The 27,941-nt window shown below is 37.7% G+C and overlaps 1 long non-coding RNA gene across 5 annotated transcripts; it reads left to right on the top strand.

Moving 5' to 3' along the window:
- Positions 1-27,722, top strand: LOC145823022 (uncharacterized). Of its 5 annotated transcripts, none has more exons than XR_014365068.1 (4): positions 1-3,026; positions 7,946-8,043; positions 8,183-8,220; positions 26,968-27,719. It is a non-coding gene; the product is annotated as an uncharacterized LOC145823022 (long non-coding RNA). The 5 variants fall into 5 exon arrangements; XR_014365070.1 differs by lacking the exon at positions 26,968-27,719 and adding an exon at positions 26,314-26,572; XR_014365067.1 differs by having other exon boundaries at positions 1-8,043; positions 26,968-27,722.
- Positions 27,723-27,941: the final 219 nt, after the last annotated feature.

A 27,941-nucleotide genomic window follows, 5' to 3' on the forward strand; every position in this document is an offset into this window, starting at 1 on the left:
TTTTTCCCGTCGCAAAAGATTTTTTTTTGGCATGGCCTTCGTTGTGTCGTGGCTAATAGACCAAAAAAAAAAAAGCGCTTCTTGTTTTTTTCTCTATCACGCCTCTGTCTCCGTCACGCCCTCCTCCTCCTCTCTCTCGCTCCACCACTATCGGTATAGGAGCACACGACCACCACTGCCATTGATATCACCATCGCAAACCAGCAGCGCCTGATGGCAACACTCGCAGTTACGGAAAACATCAGAGGCAAATCCGAAATACAAAAATTAACGGCCTCTCTCACCTTTACGCGATCGTTCGTTCGTTCGTTCGTGTCGAGTGTTTTCGTGATAGAGAACGAGGAAGCAAGGAACTCCCGAAGCGTAGAGAGAGAATCTAGAGAGAGAAAGAGAGAAAATTGGGGCTGAGGAGGGAAAAAAGTTACAGAAGGTTTTCTCGTTGTTTTTTGGTTTCTCTCAGAGGTTAAAGCCTCTGTAACAATTCCAATGTGTTTCTAGACCCCATCATTACCTTCATTTTCCATTTCCATTACCGTTTCCAGAGAGAAAATCCCGAGGAAAAGCGAGGAAGATATAGAGAGAGTCGTCTTTGGTGCGAGTTTATCGATTTTGGGGGCAAAAATTGGATCTTGTAGGTTATTCACATTGTGGGTATATTGGAAAGAATCAATGGGTTCGCCTACATTGTGCTTTTGAAGGAAATTTAGGGTTTGATCACTCTCAATTTGATTGATTTGTGAGAAAAATGGTATTCACTTCCAATTGATTTTTGCAACTATTTTGTTTTTCATTTTTTTTTGAATTTTGATGATTTTTGAGTTATATTTGCTGACCTTAGTTGGTAATGGGAGCAAAACAGTCTCCCATTTCACCAAGTGATGCTGACGTGAGCACCACCGTCTACAATCTCAGTTTCGTATTCTCTTTCTTCCCATCAATTTTTCAAGGTGATACTGTTCAATCAAAGTTATGAAGGTTCTGATTGCAAGGGAAGCTTTGTTCTTACAACTTGAATAGAATTTTTTTTGGGAATTTCATGATGGCAATATTTGTTTGGTTTTAATTCCATCCATATCTCTTTCTTGTTGTGTTGGTTTATTGCAGTATAAATGCTCATCAAGGTCACTGTAAATATATGAAGACATGTACATGTATAAGAAGTAAATAATCTATATATCTGTATATGTGTAAACATGTATTTATGATTTTTGTACCCTTGCTGTCTCGGTTTCCTACTTGTAGAATTTTCGATATCTGCATTTCCATGTTGTTGTATGTCTGTTTTTTGTGCGAAGTGTCTGGTGTTTATTTCCATGCTATTTATGCCAAATGTTATTCACATGCTTGGAAATTGTTGGGTGCTCATGGTAGGAGTATGAATTATTGAGTTCCAAGAAGCTTCATATAAATTTGTGGTCCATAGATTGGAATTTTTCTTAGCTGGTAACTTTTTAATTTGAAAAAGTTGCTTTAGGGCCTAAGAGTTGATTGGTTATATGCTTACTTGTCAAACCCAAGATATTGATGCATACATTTATGCTTCTTGATCTTTGGGGCTGAACTGCAATGAAGTGGTGAATTAAGTAGTTAAATTAAGGGTGTTGGATCGAGTTTTATTATCTCTCCTAAAATTAATTGGTGTTATAGAGTGTTTCACTTTTGTCTTTTATGGAGTTTGACATCGTGCTCCGCAGAATTGTTTTTAGAGCAATCGTAGGGAGCGGGTATTGTGTATCAACAAAGGGAAATGGATTTAGATTTAAATTTAGATCTAGAAAAAAAAAGGGAAAAGAAAAAAGACAAAAGAAGCTATTAGAGCTTGGTTTGTGCATTGATTTTGTTAATGTAAAGGGCTATGAACGATTTAATGGGAGAATAAAGTCAGCACTTTTAAAGATTTCAGATATAAAGATTGGGAAAAATAATCTACTCAATGGCTTGATCGAGAGCCACTATTGGATCAATGGAAAGGTCTAGAGTCATTCATCAAGAAAATCAAGAACTGTAATGTCTTATGACAATAAGGGACAATGTGGGATCCTCTGTTCCCTTGTCCCAAAACACTCATAGGTGTTGAGTTATACATCAAGATTCTTGTTATTTAAGATTCTCACATAATTCAATAGTTGCAAGTGTCTTGGGATAGGGAGACAGAGAGATTTGCGGGCACAGGATGATCCTTGGCCATTAGGGGTCCTCTTTATAAATGATAATTAAGAGCATAGGCAAAGCTTGTAAACATTTTCCACCGCTAATATTACCAAAATAGATAGAAGTTCCCAAGCAACTAAATTAGTTGGATTGCACTTCTAAACTAACTCAACTTAGAATGCATAGAATTCTAAAATTCTAGCTTGAAAACTAATAATCTTGGTGTATCGATATTATAGATAAATTGTTACTGTCATGCTTGTCTTGTTATTTATATCATGCTACAGAGTTAAGATTAGAGTTTGGATTATTTAGTGAGGTTTTTGATCCCTTTTCTTATATTTGTATAATATTGAGCTATATATATCATAGCTCTTTAAGGAGACTTCTGATGATTTAAAAGTTTTCTTCGGCTTTGGTATTCTTTTCATTTAGTGCCAACAGGAGGTTTTTCACCAAGTTTATTTTCAAGCCTTCAACAGTGATTCAGGTATGAGACTGCTCTTGATTGCGTCAAATTTGCGACAAATGACTAATAAGACGACATCTAAAAGGCAAACCAAAGCATCAAACTTATAGCTAATGGTGCATTTTATTTTTTATTTTTTGTTTATTATTATTATTATTATTATTATTATTATTATTATTATTATTTTTGTTTTATTATGATATTGTGGTGGCTTAAGTGGAGGAGTATGTCTGGGTACGATGATTTAGCTGTGAGCAAGTTCTTTGCCATTTCTTGAATTTTCTGGAACTTACATTTTAACTGCTCTTATGATCAAATTACAGGAATAATGAAGGACATTGATTATAGCAAGATATTGAAGTTCAATTATAGGAACAACTCATGTTTTCTATAGAAAGTTGTTCAGGTAAGTTCATAAAAGCCCTGAGATTCTTAGTTAGTAGGTGCATGAAGCCTGGCACGATATTGATAATGAGTTTATGCCCTCATGGTGTATTTTTCTAGCAACCAGATTGCATTCCTTGTTTTCTTGATAATCTCTGTCTTCGTTACTGTTCTAACTTTGAATTGTTCCCTAATTACATAATCCATGTGAAACCATATTAGCCATTTATTTTGAACAATCAGATTATGAAAATGTAGGGGGTACCGATGTGAATTACTTGAAAAGGTTTCGGCCAAGTTGATTGTGAATTGTTGTGCTGTCAAACTTTTGCTCATTTGAGCTCAAGTATGGTGAATTTAGACATGTGAGTTTTTTTTTTCTTTTCTTTTTTGGTGAATACTAGAGAATATACAAAATTACAAGGGGCATGCCCCAGGCCTTACCACAACTATAAAGAGTTACACAAAAACTAACAACTATCTAACCTGCCCTCAAATGATATACAAAACTGCCCTAATCCATAATAATTATATATAGAGCTAAGATGTTCAGCAGCCATATCCTGATAGAATAGGGGTCCTGAACAATAGTAATCCAAGCATTGGCAGTCAAGAAGCTCCCTATTAACACAATCTGGGCATGGTATGGTCTGACAAAAATTGCTTCACTTGTACCCACCATAACTTCATCAAGGCAGCACATATTAAAAAACATGTTCAACAGCCCACTATCTACTATCCCAAAACCAAAACATAATGAGTCTTCTACATAGCCCGTAGGAGTAGGCCATAACACTAATAAACTAGTATTTACATCAGTCTTCAAAAGATGGTTCAAAAAGTAATAACAACTATACAATAAACTAAGACAGAGAGCATGACAGGGCGCAAGCTGCTGCCACCAACAAGCCTCAATTCCTTTGGATAGGAGCAAGATGCAGCCACCTCCGATCCACCACACTAAGCCAACAATCATCCAAGATTCCTCCAAGTCACCAGCCTTCACTGGCAGCAGTCTTACAAGTGCATCCAACACATGGCAGCAGCAATCTCCTGGATGCATTTGCAAGCTAGATGTAATCAATATAACCTACCAATAATGAAGTATGAAATAAGTATTACCAAGAAATAGGTAATACAAATCACATAACAGCACCAGGCTAAAGCACACAATATATGGGCTCACTGCACTCGACCCACAATATAAAATCTCATATCTCTCTGTTACAGCTTTCTTACCCTACATATAAAAATCACTCATATAAAGCCTGAATCCACTCAACCCATAGAATTTTCACTCAAATGTTTGAATGCATGACATTTTAAATGTGTTTCTCACTTTACTCAACCCTTATCAAATTGTTGTTTAGCTCCTTATACTGCTGCATAGATTAGCAAACAATTAGAAAAACACACTTTTTTGCTTTCCTTCACTCATCTCTCTTATATTGAACTCATATCACTCAACATCCCTCCCATTCTTGATGATATGGGGCTTCAAAACAGACTCAGGTAGATTCCACTGAACAATGAACTAGTCATCACTGGTTGATCTTGGCAAGTTGTTAATAGACAAAAGTCTACCTCTAATCATTTGAATAATAGATTTAATAACCACCTCTTCAGGTTTGTATTCTTTATTAAAGATTCTATTATTCCTTTCAAGCCATATATGATAGACAGAGCACAACAAGGACAATTTAAGGATAATTGATCTCGGAGATTTGCCTTTAGTCTCTTTGGTAGCAAAGTTAATAACATCAGGCCAGTGAAGATTAGGCCAGTTCACATTGCACTTGGCTTTGAGAGCATTCCAGATCCTAGTAGAAAATAAACAATTAAAGAACAGGTGGGAATGACTCTCATCAGGATACTGACAGAGAGGGCAGATTGAAGTAGAGGTCAAGTCAAAAAGACTCAATCTATCACCAGTATTCAATCTATCATGAGAAGCTATCCAAACATTGAAGTTGACTCTAGGTATCATATGAGGACCCCAGATGAGCTTATGCCAAGCAACTTTATCATACTTATTCCTCCAATGATTCCAGGCAGAGTTGATAGTGAACTCCTCATCAGAGTTTAAATTCCAAATAGGTTGATCACACCTAGAGGAATAAAGCTAATATGGAATGGGCATTATTAATTGGTTTAGTCCTAAGATAATTGGTTATTCTGTTTATAGGAATAGAAAAGCTACTGATCGATCATCAAACACGGTAAGTCTTTAATTTTCGCCTCTTGCATACCTTGATCTTTCAATTTGTTAAATAAGCGTGTAATTGAGATAGAGGAGAACATATATGGTACAATTTGCATCCTACTTTTGAAATTGTTTTGCAGACTTGTTGCTATATATCTCAAACAAAATTATCTTAAGATGTGTGATAAAATCTTTATATATTTCAAAGAGTCAACTTTCACTTTAAGTGGTAGAAGTGATATTTAAAATATGATATGATGTGAAAACTTTTAAGACATTTCAAATGAACTTATTTCTATAGAAAGTTGTTCAGGTAAGTTCAATTTGCAGCAGGAGTTTTTTTTTTTTTTTTGTTATGATGGCCAATGTTCTTGTTTTGTCTTAGTATTATGTCCTATCATAATTTTTTATTATTCTGTTTTTATTGTACTAAGCTTTTGCTTTTAATTTTTTTTTTTTTCCAAATGTCATACTCCAAAAGGTCAAGGTGCCTTTGATACTCATTTCCGGACCCTATGGAGTTTGTATTTTGGTTTTGGATTTGGGCTTAGTTTTTGAAATGTCTCTAATGTAACTGTTTATTTGCCACAACTCTATACAGTTGAGTGCTGAGGCTACAATGCTTCTTATGCAATTGGATTTCTGGATTTGTGTTAAAACTATTTTTAAGTTTTGTCAAACTTAATTATTACTTGCTTTACATGTTTTATTCTTTTAAGGAATCTAGTCATTCTGTCCGTCATTGTATTACAAAATAGCCTTAATAAATATTGCTAAATATTAAAAGTGAAAAATATAATTCTACATATTATTAAGTTGGAAACTTTGGGTGTGTTTGGTTTGTGTTTGTAGATTATTTTTGAGATAAAAAGTACGAAAACTTGTTTGGTTTGTCTTTTTTCAGAAATGATTTTGGAAAATTATTTTGGGGAGAGAGTTTTAAAAAAAGTGATTGATTTGATGTGTATGAGAGAGAGTAATTTTGGAAAGTAGGTAACCAAACAAAATTTTGAGATTTTTTTTGAAAAAATTTGTTTGGTTTGATTACTCTTGAAAATTTGTTTGTAGAGAATTTTTCCCAAAAATTTTTCTGAAAAACAAACCAAATTTATTTCTTACAAATTCAGGGTTTGTGGGCTAAATATTAGAATTCTGTTTGTTCACTCAAATTATTTGGAATGCAATTATATTCAGAAAGATTAAACAACCATGCTTGTGACTGATGTATTGATGCATATACCATGACAGTTTGGCCATGTATTGACAGGTTGACAGCTTGAAGGAAAAACTCCTTGAAAAGTTAGAACAGTTCATGAGATTAGATGTTTGGATTAGACTATTTTTAGTAAATTCAATGTTTGGTTGGACGAACTGGATAAAGAAATGTTCAAAAGACTATTTTACCCTTGTAATTTATAATTTTTGTTTAATATATAATTTTAAATTTGTAATCTATAATTTAACAACACTAAATTTTTTTAATTTATAAGGCCATAATTTTTAATTTATTATTTTCAATTAAATTAAATTTATAATTTATATTTTTTATTTAATATATAATTTTAAATTAACAACACTAAAAAAATAATTTTATTTAATATATAAATTTAATTTTTTAACGGCACTAAAAAAATTTAATTTATAAGACCATAATTTTTAATTTATTATTTTTAATTAAATTAAATTTATAATTTATAATTTATAATTTAATATATAATTTTAAATTAACAACACTAAAATTTTTTTTATTTAATATATAAATTTAATTTTTTAACAACACTAAAAAAATTATAAGGCCATAATTTTTAATTTACTATTTTTAATTAAATTAAATTAAATTAAATTTATAATTTATAATTTTTATTTAATATATAATTTTAAATTAACAACACTAAAAAATTAATTTACAAGTGTCTAAAAGACTATTTTACCCTTTTTCAATTGTTGATTAAGTAATAGCATGAAGGTAAAATGGAGATTTCACACATTAATCCCATGAGATACCAATCCTATGGAAATAATCCCACCCCTCCCCCTAAGATACAATAATCTCTCATATGAAAGACTAATAGTCCGGAGGGACTATTAATCCGGAGCAAAAAAATTGAACCAAACAATGGACTATTAGTCTACATGAACTAATAGTCCAGTCCCATAAAATAATTCCTCAAAGCAAACAAACTAGTGTAACACTCTAAAGTAACGCACAAAAAAATTTCTTATTGTAACACTCTAATGTAATACACAAAAAAACTCATTAGTGTATTTTTTGAATTTGATTCTAGAGAAGTAAGCAATTCTTCATTGGATCATGATAGACCACCTAAATAAGGAAATTACCTCGACTCAGTTCCTTCTGCTTTCTACTGCTTCTGAGGCAAGTGAACACAAACTGACGTTATATTTGTTTTTTATATGGGTATCTTCTTGGATTACATTTAAATTTAATTGTATTATCATATCAAACCACTCCTAGCTATTAGTGCAATTTTAATGAGATGAACTTTGTTTCAATTTCTAACTGTGCTTGTATTATGCAAAAAGAACTTAATTTCAGAAATAGGAGCCAGCTGGTACTGTTGTTCTACCAATTTTTTTTTTCTTTTTCCTGAAGCATGTACTCTTTCTTGTTAGTTCTTATAGCAAGTGCTCATGTTAGATTTTTTATTTTACGTTCTTAAATCCTGTAGTTAGTTTTTGCACGATAACCATTGCTTATCTACTATTTTTTGTGTAAGGCTTATACTCGGGAGTTTGTGGAAGTGGTCTATGCTTGTTGGGTAATATTCTTTGATTCAGAGCAGTAACTAATCAAACTTGCACAAGACCTTACTAGGTATGAGTTTATTTTTCAACAAATTTTTTTTTATTATAAAAATCTGCTAGAATTTATGATGTACTTTTTCTTGGATGATCTTTTAAAGAAGAAGAAATGCATTTTGCTCATAAATGAAGGAAATTATATTTTATTCCAGGGGCGAAAAAGCTACTGGCTTGGAAACACCATCCCGAGGTATAAAAATAGTTAGAGAAGTTGTTAGAAGATACATTGTGTGGTGTTTGATTCATATATATGTTATAATCTTATGTATTGAAATAAATATCAAATGTTTTACATTTTTTTTAAGGTTGAAATTAATTATATTGTAAATAATTAATTCTTTTTCTTTTTCTTTTTGCAAATGCTATCTTTTGAGTACATGATGATATCTTCACATATCAATATTGGAGTTTATTGTTGATACTAAAACAAGCTATAATATATAGGTTTTTTTTATTTGTACTGTCAATACTTTTGTTTTGTTTTAAATACAAATTTGAGTTCTTGAATTATCAAAAATTATTAATATTGTTGGAGGATGTTTTATATATTTTTGTAAGGAATGTTTGATTGACACTGTATTGTTACATGGTACATATATATATATATATATATATTATTATTCATATATATGATTTTGTGAATGTGAATGTGAATGTGGATGTGGATGTATTTTATTTTAGAAAATATTAATAATTTGTATAGGGAATTAATTAATAAAATATATATTTATTTTATGAAAATAATTATTTTGCAACAGTAATAAACCGTGGCTAATGTAATCATCATTTCCTTACATTTTATTAGCGACGGGTTAACCTGTTGCATATATATATATATATATATATTAGTGCCATCTTTAGCGACGGTTTAAACTGTCGCAAATATGATATTAATTTAATTTTACTTTTTTTGCGACGTTTTAGACCGTTGCTAATAATACTTTTTTCGATGACAAATACCGTCTCTAAAAAATTTTTGGCAATGGCAACCCATATCGTCACTAAAGGTGAAGTTTTTTCCCCATTTTTTTGTGTCAGGTTAAACCGTCGCAAAAATCATTGATTAGCCGTCGTTACAAGAACACGACGGTTTGTAACCGTCGCAAATACTTTTTGTCACGCCCCCTTCCGCCACCCCCCATTTCCCGTCACTACTCTGTCGTAAAAGTCTTTTGCGACGATATATGGACCTTTTGCAATGTTTGAGACCGTCGCAAAAAGTCCAATTTTTAATAGTGCTAGATGAAAGTGGATCGGAGTTCTATAGCTGAAATGGACTATCTAAGAACTGGGGACTTGCAACACAGAACATCGTCAGAGCTACCTGGCCGAGATTGGCCAAAAAATCCCTTTGATGTGGGAATGAGTGATTGGAGAAAATAAATGACTCTCTCTAAGTCTAGAGAGAGCGAAAGAAAGAGTGTTTGAGTTGAAATGGATTGAGTTCCACTAAGTTAGTCAAGTTGGATTAAGTTACCTTCAATGTGAAGAGAGCGATGCTTATATAGAAGACTTTACTTGTTGACTAAGATGATTTCATGGAGTTTTGGTGCGTCAAGGCTTCCCTTAACATTGCTCAAGGTTGGAGACCACAAGGTAGTTGACCATGGATACATGTTCTTATCATAACCATGTATATAACATATCAAATTCCCTTTGCTAACTGTTTTTGTGATTGTTGGAAAACAATATGGTTTTATACGCTTAAATTGGGCTAATTTTGAGCCCAAATTTGGATGGGGCCCACACGTCTTTTAATGTGGGTCTAAAGAGGTGACGTGTTTCTTGCCGCGTGGTAAGTCACACGATGAAGACAGTTCGTCAAAACCATTTATGAGTAAATGGGAAGTTGACGTCGTTTTCGCGTTCGTGGAATGGACAATTAAAGAATAAAATGTGGGTGGTAAGGCTTGTCCCATATTGAAACTTTAAGTGAGCTTATATGGGTATATAAGCTCTAGGTGAGAATAGTGTAAGTGTGGGTCGAGTCGGTTCTAACATTAATTTTTGGGACAAAATTTATTTGAATTTTTTCAAATTTTCGCAGAAAAAAATTATTTTAATTTCAAAATGAAATTAATTTAATTTTTGTGCCAAATTTTTCTGTCCAAACAAGCCTCCTCCTGTCCAATTTCCAACTGTTTGAACTGCTCTAAACTGCCCAGCAGTTCGGACAAATTTAAACCTATGTCAACAGATTCAAATTCAAAACCATACCTGTTCAGGTTGTTTTGCACCTGTTCGGCCGTTCTGAATGGTCACCTATCTGCCTGTAAACACCAGGCCTTTCCAACAAATTTCTACATCCTAAAAAAATTTGAAATTCTCTTGGTTCCCTTCCAGTTTTGCTCCTTTGCATAAATTCTCTTCATACTAGTTTTTAGGAAAAATTAAGAGAGTATAGAACATAGGTTTTGTTCGCCATATAAATTGTTTGGAGTGGTACTGTAATTTGTGTAGATTATTGTATCCTGGGAGATAGACACCTTTTATCCGTAAGCACCAAAGTGGGGCAAATCTGTCTTAAGGATAGAGTATCACACACTCGACTTAATCTATTTTGTATTTTTCATTTTGGTAAATAAATTCAGTAAGTGATTTATTTTATTTGTTTGATTTGGTTGCAACTTACTTATTTTACACAGAAGATTGTTCCAACAATCTTAAGACATACTCGAATTATTCTGTTTATACAGAATTTTTGTTTGTTTTCTTTTCTCTTTTTTCTTCTTACAGAAATTATTTTTTGTGGTTTTACAAAATAATATTTTGGTTGGAAAAACAAATAATAGTAATATGCTATTTGACAAATAGTAGTAATATACTATTTATTTTGTAACATCCTGAATGTTTAATTAAATATCACATAAATATTTATAATTATGGTTGTATGTGATTTATATTATTAAAACAATAAATAAATAACTAAACAAATAAATAGTATAGAAGTATTTGAAGAATTGGACCAGCATGACACCAAAAGTTAAATAAATAAATATAAAAGTAATAATAATAATAATAATAATAATAATAATAAGAAGATAGTTATCCAAACAAATTTGTGAGTTAATTAGGAGGGAATGTGGCATTTGTGAGTGAAGACACCTGTACAGAATATATATAATTTTAGATTTAGTCATCATGATGAAGATACTCACCAGATGGTGAGTCATCAGAAGCAAAGGCCTCGTGTATATAAGGCAAGCCGAGGCAGCAAAGTTGAAGGTACCAAAAAGAAGGAAAATTAGGAAAGGTACTGCATAGACTCGAGGCTCGAAAAGATAGGAAAAATAGGAATGAAATAGTAAGACTCAATCTTAAGGTGAGTTATATTATACCTTGAGTCACCATAATATATTTTATGTATGTTTGGAACTACCATGATTTATTTTATATGGGTTATGTTTTATAACTTATATTTATATTTCAATTACGTTAATTATTTTTTGAACGTTATGTACTTAAATTGAAACCCATGGATATGTTTGTTTAAATTTTAGAAATTATTTGATAATGATTTTGTAAACAATTATTTTCTGTAAGTACCACCACGGGAGTCCCATGCCTTAAGGGGACTTAAATAACCATTGGTCTCTGTTTGGCCACTCTGTGGTCCTCTGTTTGTCATGGATCCATTGACCTCTATTCTGACTGTCACTCCAGTGATCTCTGTTCTGTTCTGTTTTGTACCTAGGTTATGGTTATTTATTTACGAAATTTCTGTATTTCAGTTTCTGCCATGTAAATAATTTGTTTATTCAAATTACATTATGTAAATGTTTTAGCTTAATTAACTATCCATAGTTATTTTGTGTTCCCCATACTTTTGGCATAATATTTCTCACTCTGTTGTGTGCTTATAGCTGTTACCTTTTCAGATGATGAGATGTAAGGAAGACCCGTAGCCTCGTGTAGTGGAACCCATACTAGAATTTGATGCTGATCCATTATTTTGTGTTTTTCTTTTCTTTTCTTTTCTTCCTTTTGTTTTTACTGATGGGGTAAAAACAGGACCGACACTCTAGAATACACGACCACTGCTCAATGAGCACTGATGGCCGGTTGTAGACACCCCATTTTCTCGAAAACTATTTTGTGTTTTTCTTTTCTTTTCTTTTCTTCCTTTTGTTTACCGCCACTCACTCCATGAGGTGCTTTCTAGAGTGCCGTTTTGTCTGTTTATTGCATTCCCTTAGCATCATGCTCTACATCACTTGTAACATGTACTGTATCATCGCACTTATTGCATTTATTTGCATCTTGTGTTATCTTGTACCATTTATCCTTTTACACCGAGCTGCGTCTAGGATCGTTGTCCTCCGGGACTTTCTCAGGTTGTGCCGAGCACGCACCTGATACTTTGTTTCGGACCTCTTCTCACGATTTCAGCGTGGTTTGAGTGTTCTGTTCCTTACGCGATTTCAACGTATTTGGAATTTATCTCAGGTTGCGTTGTAGACGCACCTGGGCGGTTTGTTTTCGGACCACTTCTAACGATTTCAGTGTGGTTTGAGTGTCCCGTTCCTTACACGATTTCAGCGTGTTTGGAATTTATCTCAGGTTGTGTTGTAGATGCGCTAGGCGGTTTGTTTCGGACCTCCTCTCACGATTTCAGCGTGGTTTGAGTGTCCCGTTCCTTACACGATTTCAGCGTATTTGGAATTTATCCCAGGTTGCGTTGTAGATGCACCTGGGCGGTTTGTTTTCGGACCTCCTCTCACGATTTCAGCGTGGTTTGAGTGTCCCGTTCCTTACGCGATTTCAGCGTGTTTGGAATTTATCTCAGGTTGCGTTGTGTACGCACCTAGGCGGTTGTTTTCAGGCCTCTTCTCACGATTTCAGCGTGGTTTGAGTGTCCCGTTCCTTACGTGATTTCAGCGTGTTTGAAATTTATCTCAGGTTGCGTTGTAGACGCACCTGGGCGGTTTGTTTTTGGACCTCTTCTCACGATTTCAGCGTGGTTTGAGTGTCCCGTTCCTTACGCGATTTCAGCGTGTTTGGTATTTATCCTAGGTTGCGTTGTAGACGCGCTAGGCGGATTGTTGGACTTTCTTTCACGTTTTCAACGTAGTTTGAGTATCCCTTTCCTCACACAATTTCAGTGTGTTTGGAATTTGACTTAGGTTGCGTCGTATGCGCGCTTGATTGATTGTTTTTCCTCCTCTCATGATTCCAGCATGGTTGGAGTATTCTCCCCTTTGCATTCACCATTGCATTTTGCATGCATTGCATCGCACTATCTTGCGCACCTTACCTGTGTCACATTATTTTGTGCATTCACCCTACTCACACTGTTTTGTACACCTTTAGCTCGCACTGTCTTGTGCACTCTCTGGTCCGGGAGACCTTAAATCTTCTGGTCTAGGAGATCTTAAATCCTCCGGTCTAGGAGACCTTAAATCCTCTAAAGGTGCAATTCCTTTGGTATTTGTCGTGCCCGAATGACTTCTGGTGGTCTGATATAGCCACCTGCCTGTGTTTGCGGTGAGTTCTTAGGAGACCAACTGAGACGGTGGAAACTAGAGTTTGAATGGCTCATGCCTAGAACGCAAAGGTTCGGGATTTTCGAGACTAAAGTCTGGTTTAAATACCCAGGGGTATATCCTCGGCTTGAAATCTGTATGGCAGCCCCATAGATTGAGATAGCATGTGTATGCGCCTCAATTCTGGATACCGAATCAACCTAGTCTGTCACACTGTTGGAGAATAGGAAAAGCTGTAACCATAGTCAGGGAGAAAAGTAGTACCTGTGGTTCAATTGAGAAGAAGAGAAAGATTCCTACATCAGCATGAGGTAGGACATTGCTGAGGTAGGTCATTGCCAATTGCCCCTGTAAGGTAGCTTCACTTCCTAACTACTACGTCATCTAGTATGTCTATTGCATTGCATATAGCATATATTACGCGCATGCATTCACTGCATTATCCATCTGTGGCTTGCGCCTTTCCATGTTAAGCTTGGTCTGGTATGTGCCCATACTTTTCACGTTCAAGCATGGTTATGAAATTTTTGTGTACGCATCTATTCCACTAAAGGGATTGTGGTTTGAGGGTGACGGCACCATTTCCGTGTTAGACATGGTTTGTTTGTGTCCATGCCTTTCCTAGGCAAGATACGGTTTGGCCATGAGCCTTATCCATTCCATCCGTTGCATTTAGCTATTACATTGCGTTTGTACATAGTTTATATTGCATGTATTCACTGCATTATCAATCTGTGGCTTGCGCCTTTTCATGTTAAGCTTGGTCTGGTATGTGCCCATACTTTTCACGTTCAAGCATGGTTATGAGATTTTGTGTATGCATCTATTCCACTAAAGGGATTGGGGTTTGAGGGTGACGGCACCATTTCCATGTTAGACGTGGTTTGTTTGTGTCCATGCCTTGTCTAGGCAAGATATGGTTTGGCCGCGCGCCTTATCCATTGCATATCATTCGCATTGTATCATTACATTGCATTGCATAAACCCTGAATTTTCAGACCGGCTTCGCTAAGCGTATAAGTCCAATTATCAAACCGGCTTCGCGAAAGCGTATAAGTCCAATTATCAGACCGGCTTCGAGTAGCGTATAAGTCCAATTTCCAAACCGGCTTCGCGTAGCGTATAAGTCCAATTATCAAAATCTTCCCGCATATCATTTTGCATCTTGCCCCCGAACTACGCTGGTTTGATTCCTTGCAAAGGGATACGTAGGCAGCCTGCGATCATAACCATTTATTTATCTATATTTTGTTTGTTTGTCCAAGTCTTCGGCCTTGTCAAAAATGGGTCGTCTTTGGGCTTTAACACTCACTCCCGTCACTTCTTGACTTTCGAGTTCTGTCAAAGAGGAGCAACTGTAGACACCCCATTTTTGACTGCTCTTAAGACTTTGGCACTACTGATGGTTTACTTGGTGGAGAAAGGTGTGCAAGGCAAAGGTTCAGTTTCTTCGGCAAGGAGAGAGTTAAATCTCAACTTCACACTCCTTTTGGACCGAAACAATTTTGATCAAAAGATTTTGGACCTTAAAACCCTCTCTTTTAAAATGTTTTGAAAATAAAGTTCCTACGATGTTCCGACGCTCGCATATCGTTAAATGTTGCGCTTTTCGGTAAACCGAGCAAGGACAAAGTGAAAATGAATGAAAGAGAGATGAGATCTTTGAAAAATCTTTCAAAACACCTTACTTAGGGGTTTGGAGTTGAAGAAAAGAAGAGAAGGGGGAAGAAACCCAGTTGGGGGAGAAAATGGGCATGAACCGTTAAGAGAGGGACAAGTAGTCCTCGCTGAATCAGGCCTATTCATTTGCATACTTGGATTTCAGCTATGAGGCCACCACCATTGGAAATCTTACTTCCGGGGCTTCATTTTTCACTCAAGAATCTCCTAAAGCCAAGTCCGGACGGGGGAGATATGGTTGATTGAAGTAGGGCATCACTCCGGTTGGACTAAATCTGCGCGGCTTCACCAAACTAGGCATAACTTTTGCACAGGAGGAATTTTGATGCAAGGCTGGTGCCATTGGAAAGATAACTTCTGGGGCTTCAATTTGGAAACCTGGCCGACCACTTTTGGACTTCCCAATCACTGGCCGACCACCTTTCTTTCCGGAAGACCAATTTTTTATCCTGAAAAACTAGAAAAAGTAGCAGGCCGACCAAAAAAGGTGGTCGGCCGACCACCTGAACCTTTTGACCTGGTCGGCCGACCAGGGAAAGTGGTCAGCCGACCACCTGAACTGGTTGGCCAGCTTTCTCCTTTTTTGTCTCAATGAATTGAAGCCAGCTGTGCCAGCTGGAAGCCTCAGAATGCATCATCCATACACGTGTATAGAGGATGTTTAAGCTAGCTTTTAAGCTTTTTGGAGAAGCTTTAGACCTTCTCCTCTATAAAGGAAAGGGCTCTCTTCCATTGCTAGGGTTCAGAACCTGTTTTGAGCATACATACACTTTCCCTCCATATCTCTATATTCCAAGCTCCAAAAACCCTTGTTCTTGGTCCCATTGCACTACACCTCCAAGAACAACACCTCCATTATCAACCTAAGCACCTAGGAGCTCATTTTCAGAGGTTGGAGAGTTCCTATTTTCGTCCAGAAGCTACTGGCCCTCTGCTCTACAAGGGTAAGACACTAGTTCCCTCTTTTGGCCCTTATTTTGCTTCATTGTTTAGCCTTACTTGCAAGCATTTTTGGGTTTCGTCATAAAATTAAAAAAGTTTTTTTTTTGAGCTTATAAACATGTTTGTTTAAGGTCATTTTTCTGTTGGGGGTCATCTACCTCCTTGCATGCTTCATTTCCTCTTGTTTTGAGCTATGCATTAGAGCATTTGTGTTGGCCTTGGTTTGGCCTTTTAGCCACTAAAATCCAGCAGATTTTCAGTGGCTAACATGTGTTTTTGAGCCTTAAAATCAGAGAGGGGTGACCCTCTCATCCCTTGTTTTGTTTACTAGCTTTCTTGGCCTTACAAAGGAGCCCCCATTTGCATGTTTCGAAGCCATGTTTTAGACAACTTTTTGTGAGTTTTGTGACCTGCATGAACTCTATCTTGAGCCCTTTTGGCCATATTTGATGTCTATCTTGCACGTGTAGAGTAATCCTCTTCATGGCCTTTCAAAGGGCCCTTTACTTGCATGCTTCCTAACCTCATTCCAGGCCTTTTTTGGTGGGTTTTAGGACCCTCATAACCTCTTTCTAGAGGTGGTTTTGCCATTTTATATGTCTATCATACATGTGTAGAATAACCCCTTGCATGGCCTTCCAAAGGAGCCTATCATTCTTGCATGCATTGACTGAGTTTTAGTGGGTTTTTGGGCATATTTTGGCATGGCATACTTCTATTTTTGTCTGGTTTGGTGATCTCTCATGTGCTTCATATAGCTGTAGTGCAAATCATGGTTCACTAGCTTACTTCTCATGCTTTGTTGACCCTTGATTTTAGCTCTTTTTGGCCTTGCCTTAAACTGATTTTGTGCATATTTTGGACCGCCCTAGCTCTGTTTTTGGGTCTCATAGTCGAATGATGTTTGTTTTGCATGCTTGTAGTTGAATACACTTGCCTAGCTTTGAGTTTCGAGGTCCATTACATGTATATGCTGAGGCATTTCCTTGTTTTGGGGCCATTATACATCATATTTCAGAGCTTATGTGAATGCCATATTCCCATGTTTCATACTCTTTAAATGCGTTTGAGAGTCGGGCTTATACGCCTCATTTACCGACCATTGAATGAGCTCCATTTCGTTGCATTCCGAGCCATCATTTTAGGCCATTTCCCCACTGTTTCAGACCTGCCTAGGGTCTGCTTGGGGTTGGTTTTGCCATTAGTGCATTGCTTTGGGTACCACTAGTGTAACGCACTTCACTAGTTTCGGTACCCGGGCCCCCTAGCTTGCATTGTGTGCCATGTTTGCATGTTTCGGGACCATTTTGTATCATGTTTTAGAGCTGAAATTTGTATGTTTGTATGCCATATTGCATCCTTTTCCATGCTTTGGTAGAGTGGCATTTGATGCCTTAGGATCGATCCCTTGCATCGTGCATGTTTGTATGTGTTTCGGTTGTCTCATTTCCATCATATGGCCACTAATGTGAGTGTGGCTAAGGTCCACTTATGTTGTGTAAGTCCATCGTACATCGTGTATGCCATTTTAGTCCATAGCATTGCGTGTGCTAGGTTGCATGTTAGAGCATTGTGTATGCCATGTTACATCACGTGCATCGTATATGCCATTTTAGTCCATAGCATTGCGTATGCTAGGTTACATGTTAGTCGCATTGTGTATGCCATCTCATTCTCATTTGCATTGTGTTTGGGATAGGAGTTAGCCCGAGCAGAGGAAACGAGGGACGTTTCGTACTCTAAGTGACGGAACGTGTCTCAATTCCCGGTCGCCGACACTCCGAATTAACCATGATGGAGTCTAGGCCTTGTTGTGTTTATATGTGCATTCATTTCACATCGAGTCGTGCAATTCGACTCCTCGACCATCGTGCATCGAGATGCGTGATTGGTGGCACGAGGATCGAGGTTTGCATACATATGTGAAAATACTTTGCCATGCCCCTTTCTTGCTCTTTGTTGCAGTAAATCAGAAATCAGCAACTTTCTAGAGCCTTGCACAGCATTCCGGGATCAGTTGCAAACAGAGGCGAATCGGGGCATCGCAATGGATTTCTGCGCAAGGCAACTCGAGCATGCATCTTTCATCATTCGGAACAGAGCTGAGGCGGTCCATGAATTTGCATGTTAGTTTATTTGCTTTCCTAGTTAATTTGTTAATTAATTAGGGTTTTGGTAATATTTAATCATTCATTCGGACTAGGGATGGCAATTTGAACCCGGCTCGATGGGGACCCGACCCCCCGACCCCGATTAGAACGGGTTTTCCCCGAATATTATCCCCATAGGGCCGGGGATGGTATTAAAAATTAAATCCCCGATGATTTTCGGGCCGGGGACGGTGATAGGTTCCCAACCCCGGCCCCTGGCCCGGCCCGGCCCCGCCCCGAACGTCCCCAACAATCTCGTATGTATATATATATGTTTAAGCTTTATTATATATGTTTGGGCTATTATATATATTTTTTGACCAGAAGGCTATATCAGAAGGCTATATATCTAATATCTAATATATCTATTATATCTAATATCTATCATCAGTTCTCAACTCTCACTCTCTCTCTACTCTCAAGTTCTAAACACACACTCTCTCTCTCTCTCTCTCTCTCTTTCTCTCATCTCAGAGAGATGAATGAGCAGCTTGAGATGAATGGCCACCTTCAGATCGAAGCCGTGACAGAGAAATCTAGAGAGAGATCGGCGACAGAAGGCTCCTTCCAGATCTGAATCGCGATGAACATTTCTGCTTCGTCTCCAGATCTATAGCCACAGTTCTGAGATAATATATACACACACACACACACACATATATATATATATATATATGTATATATGTATATACACACTGGTTCTCAAGATCTTGATATAAATATAGATATAGATATATATTTTGTTGTTGTTGATGTTGATGATGATGATAGCTGCTGTGTTTGCTCTCTTTTTTTTTTTTGGGCCGGGGAATTTACGGGGTCGGAGAAACCCGATCCCCGTTAGGGGCGGGGGCGGTGACGGAGATAAGTTCCCCGTCGGGGATCGGGGCCGGGGCCGGGGGTATTTTCACCATCGATGATCGGGGACGGGGAGTGTGATCCCCGGCCCCGCCCCGCCCCGTTGCATTCCTAATTCGGACTGTAATTATTTATTCGGACTATATTATTTATTCGGACCCCTCGAGGGGGGGGTAATGTTATAATAAGTGTGCGTGTGTGTGATGTATGTCTTCCAACCTCACGTCTTTCTCCCTTTTATTTATCAGCTTATGATGGTTAGATTAGGGGATGTTTCAATTAGCATACTTATGCTCGCATGTTTGCATTCATTCATCTGTCTTGCATGCACCGGGCTCGGCACATCATACTAACTGCATTGTATTACAATTCCAAGTTGAATAAATGGTAGCTGTAACATCATCACATGCCATCTTAGAATAGCCCAGCCTATTGTAGTTGCATTTTTGCTTGTGTTGCATTAGGCATTTTTGTACAGTTAGGATCATGCATAGATTTCTAACATAGCTTTTGTTTTGGCTTGGAGTACTCGGTAAGTGTTTATGTTTCAGCATCCTTGCATGTGTGTGAGTGACTGCCGTGATAGTATGCTTACCATGAAGCTATGTGCTTATGTGATATATCTGCTTGAATGCCTGTGGGTGAATGTTGGATTATCTGAATTGGAATATTGCATTGACTGTGAGTTTTAAGCCCATTAGCTAGTGGCAAAATCATCTTTTCTAAGCCCACCCGAGGGTGGCAAAATTTGCATTTTTAGCCTACTTGCGAGTAGCAAACCGTTTTCAAAAACAAACATGGGAAATGTTTTGTTCAATTCAGGCGGTCCAGTCTATACTTGTATGTTGTGCGCATCACATAGTAAATCTAGACTAATAACCGGAATAAGAACGCATAATGTTTTCAAAACTAGATATCGTGGCTAGTAGAGGCCGATCTTTGATCGGGCGAGCGGGGGTGCTCACGAAGTGACCTTCCCCAATCGTACCCAAGTTCCCGAGCTGAGGCAACTTTGGTGATGACGGACATGTGGCCTTAGGCAAACGAGTCAGGGTTTCCTAAATTTCCCAAAATAAAATATTTAGGTGGTGACTATGTATTTGGCAAAGCAGTCCATGTTTGGCATTTCTTTCTAAAAATCTGATTTTCAAAATGATTTGTCGGACTTGGACTCTTTGATGATTCATCAGTCTTGCATTGCACTCCGCGAGATTAGATACAGGACTGTGACATTGAGTCCAAACTGTAGTGAGCCCCAAATGAACAAAATGGATTTCCCTCTCGGGGCATTCGGGGACGTCTACACTGGTCGGCAATGTATTTAGTCGGCCGGCCCTTTGTGTTGGTCGATCGGCCTTTTCTGCTGGCCGAACCCTGTTCATCTGCTTTACGGCCTCGTTTGGGAACAGGCTAATTTAGTAACTTTTTGGCTATTTGGCTAAAATATGAGCTAAAAAAAACTAGTATGTTTGGGATGACTTTTTGGCTTTTTACGAAAAGATGTGTAAAAAGTAGAGAGAAAAGAGAATCTTTGATTTTTTGGTATGGCTTGTTGGCTTTTTGGCTAATTTAGTAACTTTTTGACTTTTTGGCTAAAAAGTTCAGTTGCCAAACGAGGCCAGTGCCAGGTGGCACAGACCCTGCCCTCCATACACGTGTATAGAGGATTTGCACCCTTTGTTTTAGCTTCTTGAGGAAACTTGAACCTTTTAAACCCTTGTTTTAAGCTTCTTGAGGAAGCTTGAACCTTTTGAACCTTTGTTTTAGCTTCTTGAGGAAGCTTGAACCGTTTGAACCTTTTTAGCTTCTCCAAGAAACTTGAACCTTTTTAGCTTCTTGAAGAAGCTTGAACCTCTTTAGCTTCTCCAAGAAGCTTGAACCCTCTTGTTTCTCTATAAGAGAGGGCCTCCCTCTCCTTTAGAGAGGTTCCCAAAATTTGTTTAAGGCTCCAAGATATATCTCTCTTTATATCTCTATATTTTGGGTTCAAAAGGGTCTAGTTCTTGGCCTATTACACCACACCTCATAGCCACACACCTCCACCATTCATCTAAGGTTCTTGGAGGTCATTTTCAGAGGTTAAAGAGTTGGTTCTTGGTCCAAGAACCTACTGGTTTTGCAGCTGTGCATCAAGGGTGAGAACTACCGTCTTTATTCCCCATTTTTGCACACACTTTTAGCCTATCTTTCATGCTGTTTTGAGCTTAACTTATAACTGATAAAAGTTCCGTTTTTGCATGATTTTGAAGTTTGTTTAAGATCACTTTTGTGTTTGGGGTTGTTTACCCCCTCTTAGGCCTTGTTTGGCCTCATTTTTGTGCTTTTTTTGTGAGCTTTGGGACCACCTTGTATTGGCCTTCTCACCACTAAAATCCCTCTGGATTTTAGTGGTGGGGGTGGTGTTTTGAGGTCCTAAGAAGGAGAGGGCCATCCCCTCTCCTTGTTGTCTTCAATACTTGTCATATTTGCCTCATATGTGAGCACCTTTGTTAAGTTCATGTTGGCCATGCCTTAGCTGGTATTTGTGGTTATTTTTCTATCATATGCCACTGTTTTTGCCTATCTTGGTCATTCCATGCATGGTTTATACACTTGTAGTGTAAATTTTGCAAACTAGTCTTGTATGTCTCATGTTTGAGCATGTGTTTCTAGCTTGTTTTGGGCCATCTCAGTAGATTTTTGGTGTAGTTTTAACATGCCTTAGATCTGTTTTTACTTGGTTTGGTTGGCCCTTGCATGCCTCATACACTTGTAGTGTAAATCACACACACTAGCTTTGTATACTCCTTGAAGTAACATCTCATTTTAGCCTATGTTGTGTCCATTTCAGCATGTTCTTAGGCTTATTTTATCATGTCATACCTTTTTTTAGGTTTGGTTTGGTTAACCCTTGCATGCTCCATACACTTGCCATGCAATCCCATGAAATAGCCTAACATGCGTCATGTTGTGACATGTCTTTTTAGCATGCTTTTGGCTTGACTTCAAGAAGATTTTATCCATGTTTTGGTATGCTTGAGGTCTGATTTTGGTTGTCTTGGTCACCCATGACTTGTTTTGCATAGCTTTGGTTCAATCTTGCTTGTAAGCTTTGTGTATTGAGTCATTTAGTATGCATTACTTGACCTATTTTAATGATTTGGCATCATTTGTAGTGTAATTTCAATCCATGTTTCATGGTCATGCACATGCATTTATCACTCTTTAAATGCGTTTGAGAGTTGTGCTTATATGCCTCATTTATGGACCATTGCATGAGCTTCATCTTTGTGCATTCCGAGCCACTATCCTAACACATTTGGCCACTGATTTTGGCATGCTTGAGAGCTACCCATGTTAGTGTAAGTTCATCTCACCATGTTGTTACATGCTTGTTTCATTTTGCATGTTGTTGCATGCTATACATGTCCACATGTTTAGGTTGTATGCCTATTGCATATTGCATGTTAACATGCTCATGTTCCATTAGATTTGTTGCACACTTGAGTTATTTGCATGCTTGCTTGCTTGCCTGCCCAGGTTGCATTGCATTGTATGTGCATCTCTTGCCTCTTGATCAATCATGATAGAGGTTGGGGCCCTTTATGTGTTTTGTGCATTTCATTCCATATTGAGTTGCACACTTGGCTTCTTTGGCCATCATGCATTGAAATGTGTGATTGATGTTCCGAGGGTCGAAAACCATACTCCTTTGAGTCTTAAACATGATAAGGAGGGTGGTTGTGCAAATATTGCTTTGAAAATGCATTGCTATGCTCTGCTTGCCTTCTGCTGCAGCAAAACAGGATTCTGCAGGAAGAGATGGTCGGTCGGCCATCTTCAGTGCCGGCCGGCTATGCATTGTTGGCCGAGAGCCTCACATATGGTCGATGACCAGTTTCCCATGACCGGTGGCCTTGCCTTTTGGTCGGTGACCTTCCACAGTGCTCAGAAGGTGGTTCAGAAACATCCTGGAGACTTGTGCAGTTTTCAGAAGTGCAGAGCAGTGTAAACAAAGGCAGCATGAGTATGGCGATGGATTTCCGAGCGAAACCGAACATGCATGCATTCATCCCTCTTCCCGAGGCCTCTTTACTGCTTTCTTAGCTTAATTAATTTATTTAATTAGTTAAGTGTTGTGTAATAATTAATTAGCTTGTTAGTTAGTTAATTTGTATTATTCTTTCGGTCCCTCTGAGAGAGGGCAAATTGTGTAATAAGCATGCGTGTGTGTGATACATGTCTTCCAACCCCACGTCTTTCTCCCTTTTATTTAACCGCTTTCAATGGTTAGTTTTAGGGCACGTTTCAATTAGCATACTTATGATAGCATGTTTGAATCATTCATCTGTATTGCATGCACCGGGCTCGGCGCATCATGCTAACTGCATTGTATTTCAATTCTAAGTTGAATACATGTATTGGATTGTCGCACCTCATATGCCATTCTTAGGATAGCCGAGCCTATCTTAGTTGCATTTTGCATGCGTTGCATTAGCCATCTTAACATGAACTAGGATCATGCATGATTACTAACTAGTTTATTGTTTTGGCTCGAAGTATACTGTAAGTGTTTATGCTTTAACATCTCACATGAGTGTGAATGTTAACATGACAGTATGCTTTCTATGAGGCTAATTGCTTAGGTGATATAACTGCCTGAATGCATGTGGGTGAAGGTTGGATTGCTTGAATTGGGATAATTCATTGAAATCCGTGTTTTAGCCTACTTACGAGTAGTAAACTTCAAATCATTTTCCAAACAAACGGATATGCGATGCTTTGTTCCAAATTAGGCGATCTAGTCTATACTTGTTTTACTATGCGCATCACATAGTAATTCTAGCTAATTAATCGGAATAAGAACGCATGTGTTTTCAAAAACGAGATATCATGTTTAGTAGTGGCCGATCTTTGATCGGGCGAGCAGGGGTGCTCATAGCTGACCTTCCCCAATCGTACCCAAGTTCTCAAACCGAGGCAACTTTGGTGATGATGGACATGTGGCCTTAGGCAACGAGTCAAGGTTTCTTAAATTTTCCAAAAATAAAACATTTAGGTGGTGACTCTGTATCTGGCAAAGCAGTCCATGTTTGGCACTTCTTTCTAAAAATCTGTTTTTCAAAACGATTTGCTGGATTTGGACTCTTTGGTGATTTATCAATCTCACATCGCACATTGTGAGATCAGATTAAGAACCGTGACAATTTGAGTCCGAACTGTAGTAAGCCCCAAATGAACAAAATGGGATTCCCTCCCGGGACGTTCGGGGACGTCTACAGTGATGCATGTTGATAATGCATGTTGGAGATTATGTTGGAAGTTTGCCTCTTGAATAGAGATGGAATGACCGGTAATGGGTCAAGTTGTTGAATTTTATATTACAATAATGTTGCTAATTGAGAAAACATGTTTTTGAAAAACTTGTACTTAATTTCGGGGATGAAATTCTTTAAGGAGGGGAGGTTATAGCGATCCCAGTTACTCTGCCTTTGATTGTTGTATTCCGGACTTAGGTTCTATGGAGTTGGTGACTATATATCTTGTTGTTATCCTTTAATTCCGTGTGTTTGAGTTTTAGGACGTATTGGGCGTGTTTCAAACAGGTTGGTTGAGCTTTAGTCCCATTCCTTGTTGCCCAGATTTTTGGTGGTACGCTTGAGCGGGTCCCTTTGCCCTCGAGCGGAGTTTGATTTTTGGTTGTCCACTCGAGTGGGTCTTCTTGCGCTCGAGCGGGATATACACACTCCCAGCATTATGTGCCTCTGCAAAACTTCTACAGGTGCGTTTTTCACACTCGAGCGGTTTTCCTTACGCTCGAGCGGGTGTCTTGGCGCTCGAGTTGGTAGTTCATTGTCTGTAAAAGTTCTGAAATGGGGGAATCTACGCTCGAGTGGCTTTCCCTTTGCACTCGAGCTGGCATGTTTTGCAGTTGTGTCTTGGCGCTCGAGCGGGCATCTTTGCGCTCGAGCGTGTCCAGTTTTTGTGTCTGACGCTTGAGCGTCCTATTCTCTGCTCGAGCGGGTCATACGTATATCAGTAGACAGCAGCGGGATTACACTTCACTTTTTCATCTCTTTCTTTTTCAAAAACCCTAGATCTGAGCTCCCTCTCTCTCTAAACAACTTCTCTCTAGGGATTGATCTACTTCTAGTGAGGTTCTAACCTAGGCTCTTTGTAAGAAAGATAGAGGGTGTTGAGGGCTTCCTTTTAATCTGAAAAATCTTGGATTTGGAGCACTTTGGATTTCGGTCTTCTCCTCCATTTGAGCTCTTCATCTCGAGGTAGGGATAACTACTCATCCTTATGGTCTTTGACATAAACTATTGGTCTTTTTGATATAATGTTTAGTTGGGTGATTTTGGGTGTTAGGGTTTTTAAATGTATAAAAGAGGGGTTTTGTATTTTGAGCCTATACATGTGTATTTGAGCCTAGAAATGAGAATATTGGTGTTGTTGATAATATTTGGACCTTTGGGTCAATATTGAGCTTAAAGGGAAAAATGCCATATTTGGGTATATTTGGGTCATTAGTGTAATTAATGACATTTGTTATGAAATTGAGTTGGGGATAATGAAATTTGCTCATTGAGATAGAATGGTGGAGTTGGATTTATAAATCGCTCACTTTTGAAAACGTCAATTATATATCTGTTGAGGCATTTATTATCTGTTTAGAAATAACTGCTTTGGGCTATCGGTGGAGGATAGTCTTGATTGTTGTAGACATTGCATGATGATTAGGTGAATTGAAACTAATCAAGTTGTGTATTTGAATACATGGGTGCCGAATCCCGCGAATGAAATTTCTGTAAAATGGCCATTTGAATATAATTATACATGGGTGCCGAATCCCGCGGACGCAATTTTCGTAAAATGGCAATCCAAATATATCTATACACGGGTGCTGAGTCCCGCGGATGAAATGTCCATAAAATGGCCATAAGAGAATAAAAATACGTGGGTGCTGAATCTCGCGGATGCAATTTCCGTAAAATGGTAGTTTGTAGTATTGTTGGCATGAGTTGTAGTCTCACTTCAGTTATTTGGCCAGGTTCTGAGCCATGTTTATAAGTTGAGTTTTGTTAAGTTAAACATTTATCAAGTGCTAATGTTTTAGTTATTGCTTATGTTATGCTTAGCATATCTCTACTGGGCGTTGGCTCACCCTATATGGGACATCATTTTCAGGTACAGGTGTTATGCCACCTCCAAGGACGTAGCTTGGGAGGCTTGAGGCTGTAGTATCTTTTTTTGTTGTTTTTGGTTGTATTACATGTATATCAAGCTAAGAGCTTATTTGTGCAGAGTTAGTATTCTGTTTTTGTAACCAAGCGTTGACTTGGAAAGTTGTAAGCCTATAGGGCGTTTACTTTTATTGTCAACATGTAATATCTTTTGTAAGAATACTCTGATGGTTATAATATGAGAACTCTTTTATTTATCGTGAATGTATGCTATGATGGGTTTATTTTTGAGGGCGTTACAGATGTACTTTCTTTTATTAAAATAGTAGAATGAAGTAAATTTTCTGTTTAATTATTTTATTTCCATTTTGCCTCCGCTTGCCCATTTAATTTGTTATAATTAGAATTATTTAATAAGTTGCGATTCTAGCCCTAATCCCTTAGGGTTAGGTTGTGACAAGGTGGTATCAAAGCAATGGTTCATTCAAAAAAAAAAAAAAAAAACCCATTTTAATTTGATCAGAAAGTTCGAAAAGTTATAAATAAAAAATATAAATAAAACTATATAGCTAGATACATATAATAAAATAAATAAAAAATATTTACCTGCGACGTTAGTCCTTTTATGTAAAATCTCATATTTATTTTGGTGATGTAGGAATGTCCGAGATTAACCTTGATGAGGCATTTTGGGAGGAGCTTGGAGCTATCAATTTGGATGATATTTTAGCAGAGCACCCCGCCCCCGCCCTCGCCTCACCGGAAGGATGGGGAGACTCAGAGGATATAATTAGGAGACTACACCCAGGCCTTGCCCAATTGATGGGTTGGCTAATCTATATACAAACTGATTCTATTGCTGTACCATAGTTACTGTGGAGGCAGAGCCGTGCCTATATGCGCGAACGATTTCTCGGACCCACCTGTGTCCTCGGCCTTGCCCCAGGATATGACCGCCTTCACTACATCGTTGGCCCTTTGCCCCCAGATTTTGTAGCAAGAAGGGGAAATGTATACCCCGAGGACTATATTTTTACCACTGTCTCTAACCCGTTGGAAATTATTAATATTCAAAATGTTGATTTTAGTAATGACCTGTCATACATTGAGCAACCGACATAGATAGTTGATTGAGCATTTTGGGGCTACATATAGTCTGTCCCTGTTTACATCGTCCAGGTAGCGTGGATGTGTTTTGTTGTGATATAGTTAGGATGAGAATTTGAGCTTTTTATGCAATACTACTTTCTGTGGTTGTTTGATCCATTTGACCCACTACTTTAGATTTGGTAGAAGAAAACTTTTTGTAAGCTAACCATGATGAGTTCTAATTCCTCTTTTGTTTTTGTATCACAGGGATGAGACACTAACATAATTTTTGATTTTTGGAACAAAGATGTAATATTATATTTGCAAAAATAGTAATGTTGGTATTTTAGATATGCAATATATATGCTACATTATGAATGTAATATCTCATTTATTACTTTGTAGAATGGCCAGTAATGGTAATGGAAGTGACTCATCAGTTAGTGGCACTGAATCAATGGAAAGAATCATGAAAAGAACGGTTACTAGCTTTTTGCAAGCCTTGAAGACCAACATCAACAATGGGATGCCAAAACGGCAAGA

This window comes from Camellia sinensis, chromosome 3, assembly GCF_055761805.1.
Source record: "Camellia sinensis isolate YWXY chromosome 3, ASM5576180v1, whole genome shotgun sequence".
Taxonomy (NCBI): Eukaryota; Viridiplantae; Streptophyta; class Magnoliopsida; order Ericales; family Theaceae; genus Camellia; species Camellia sinensis.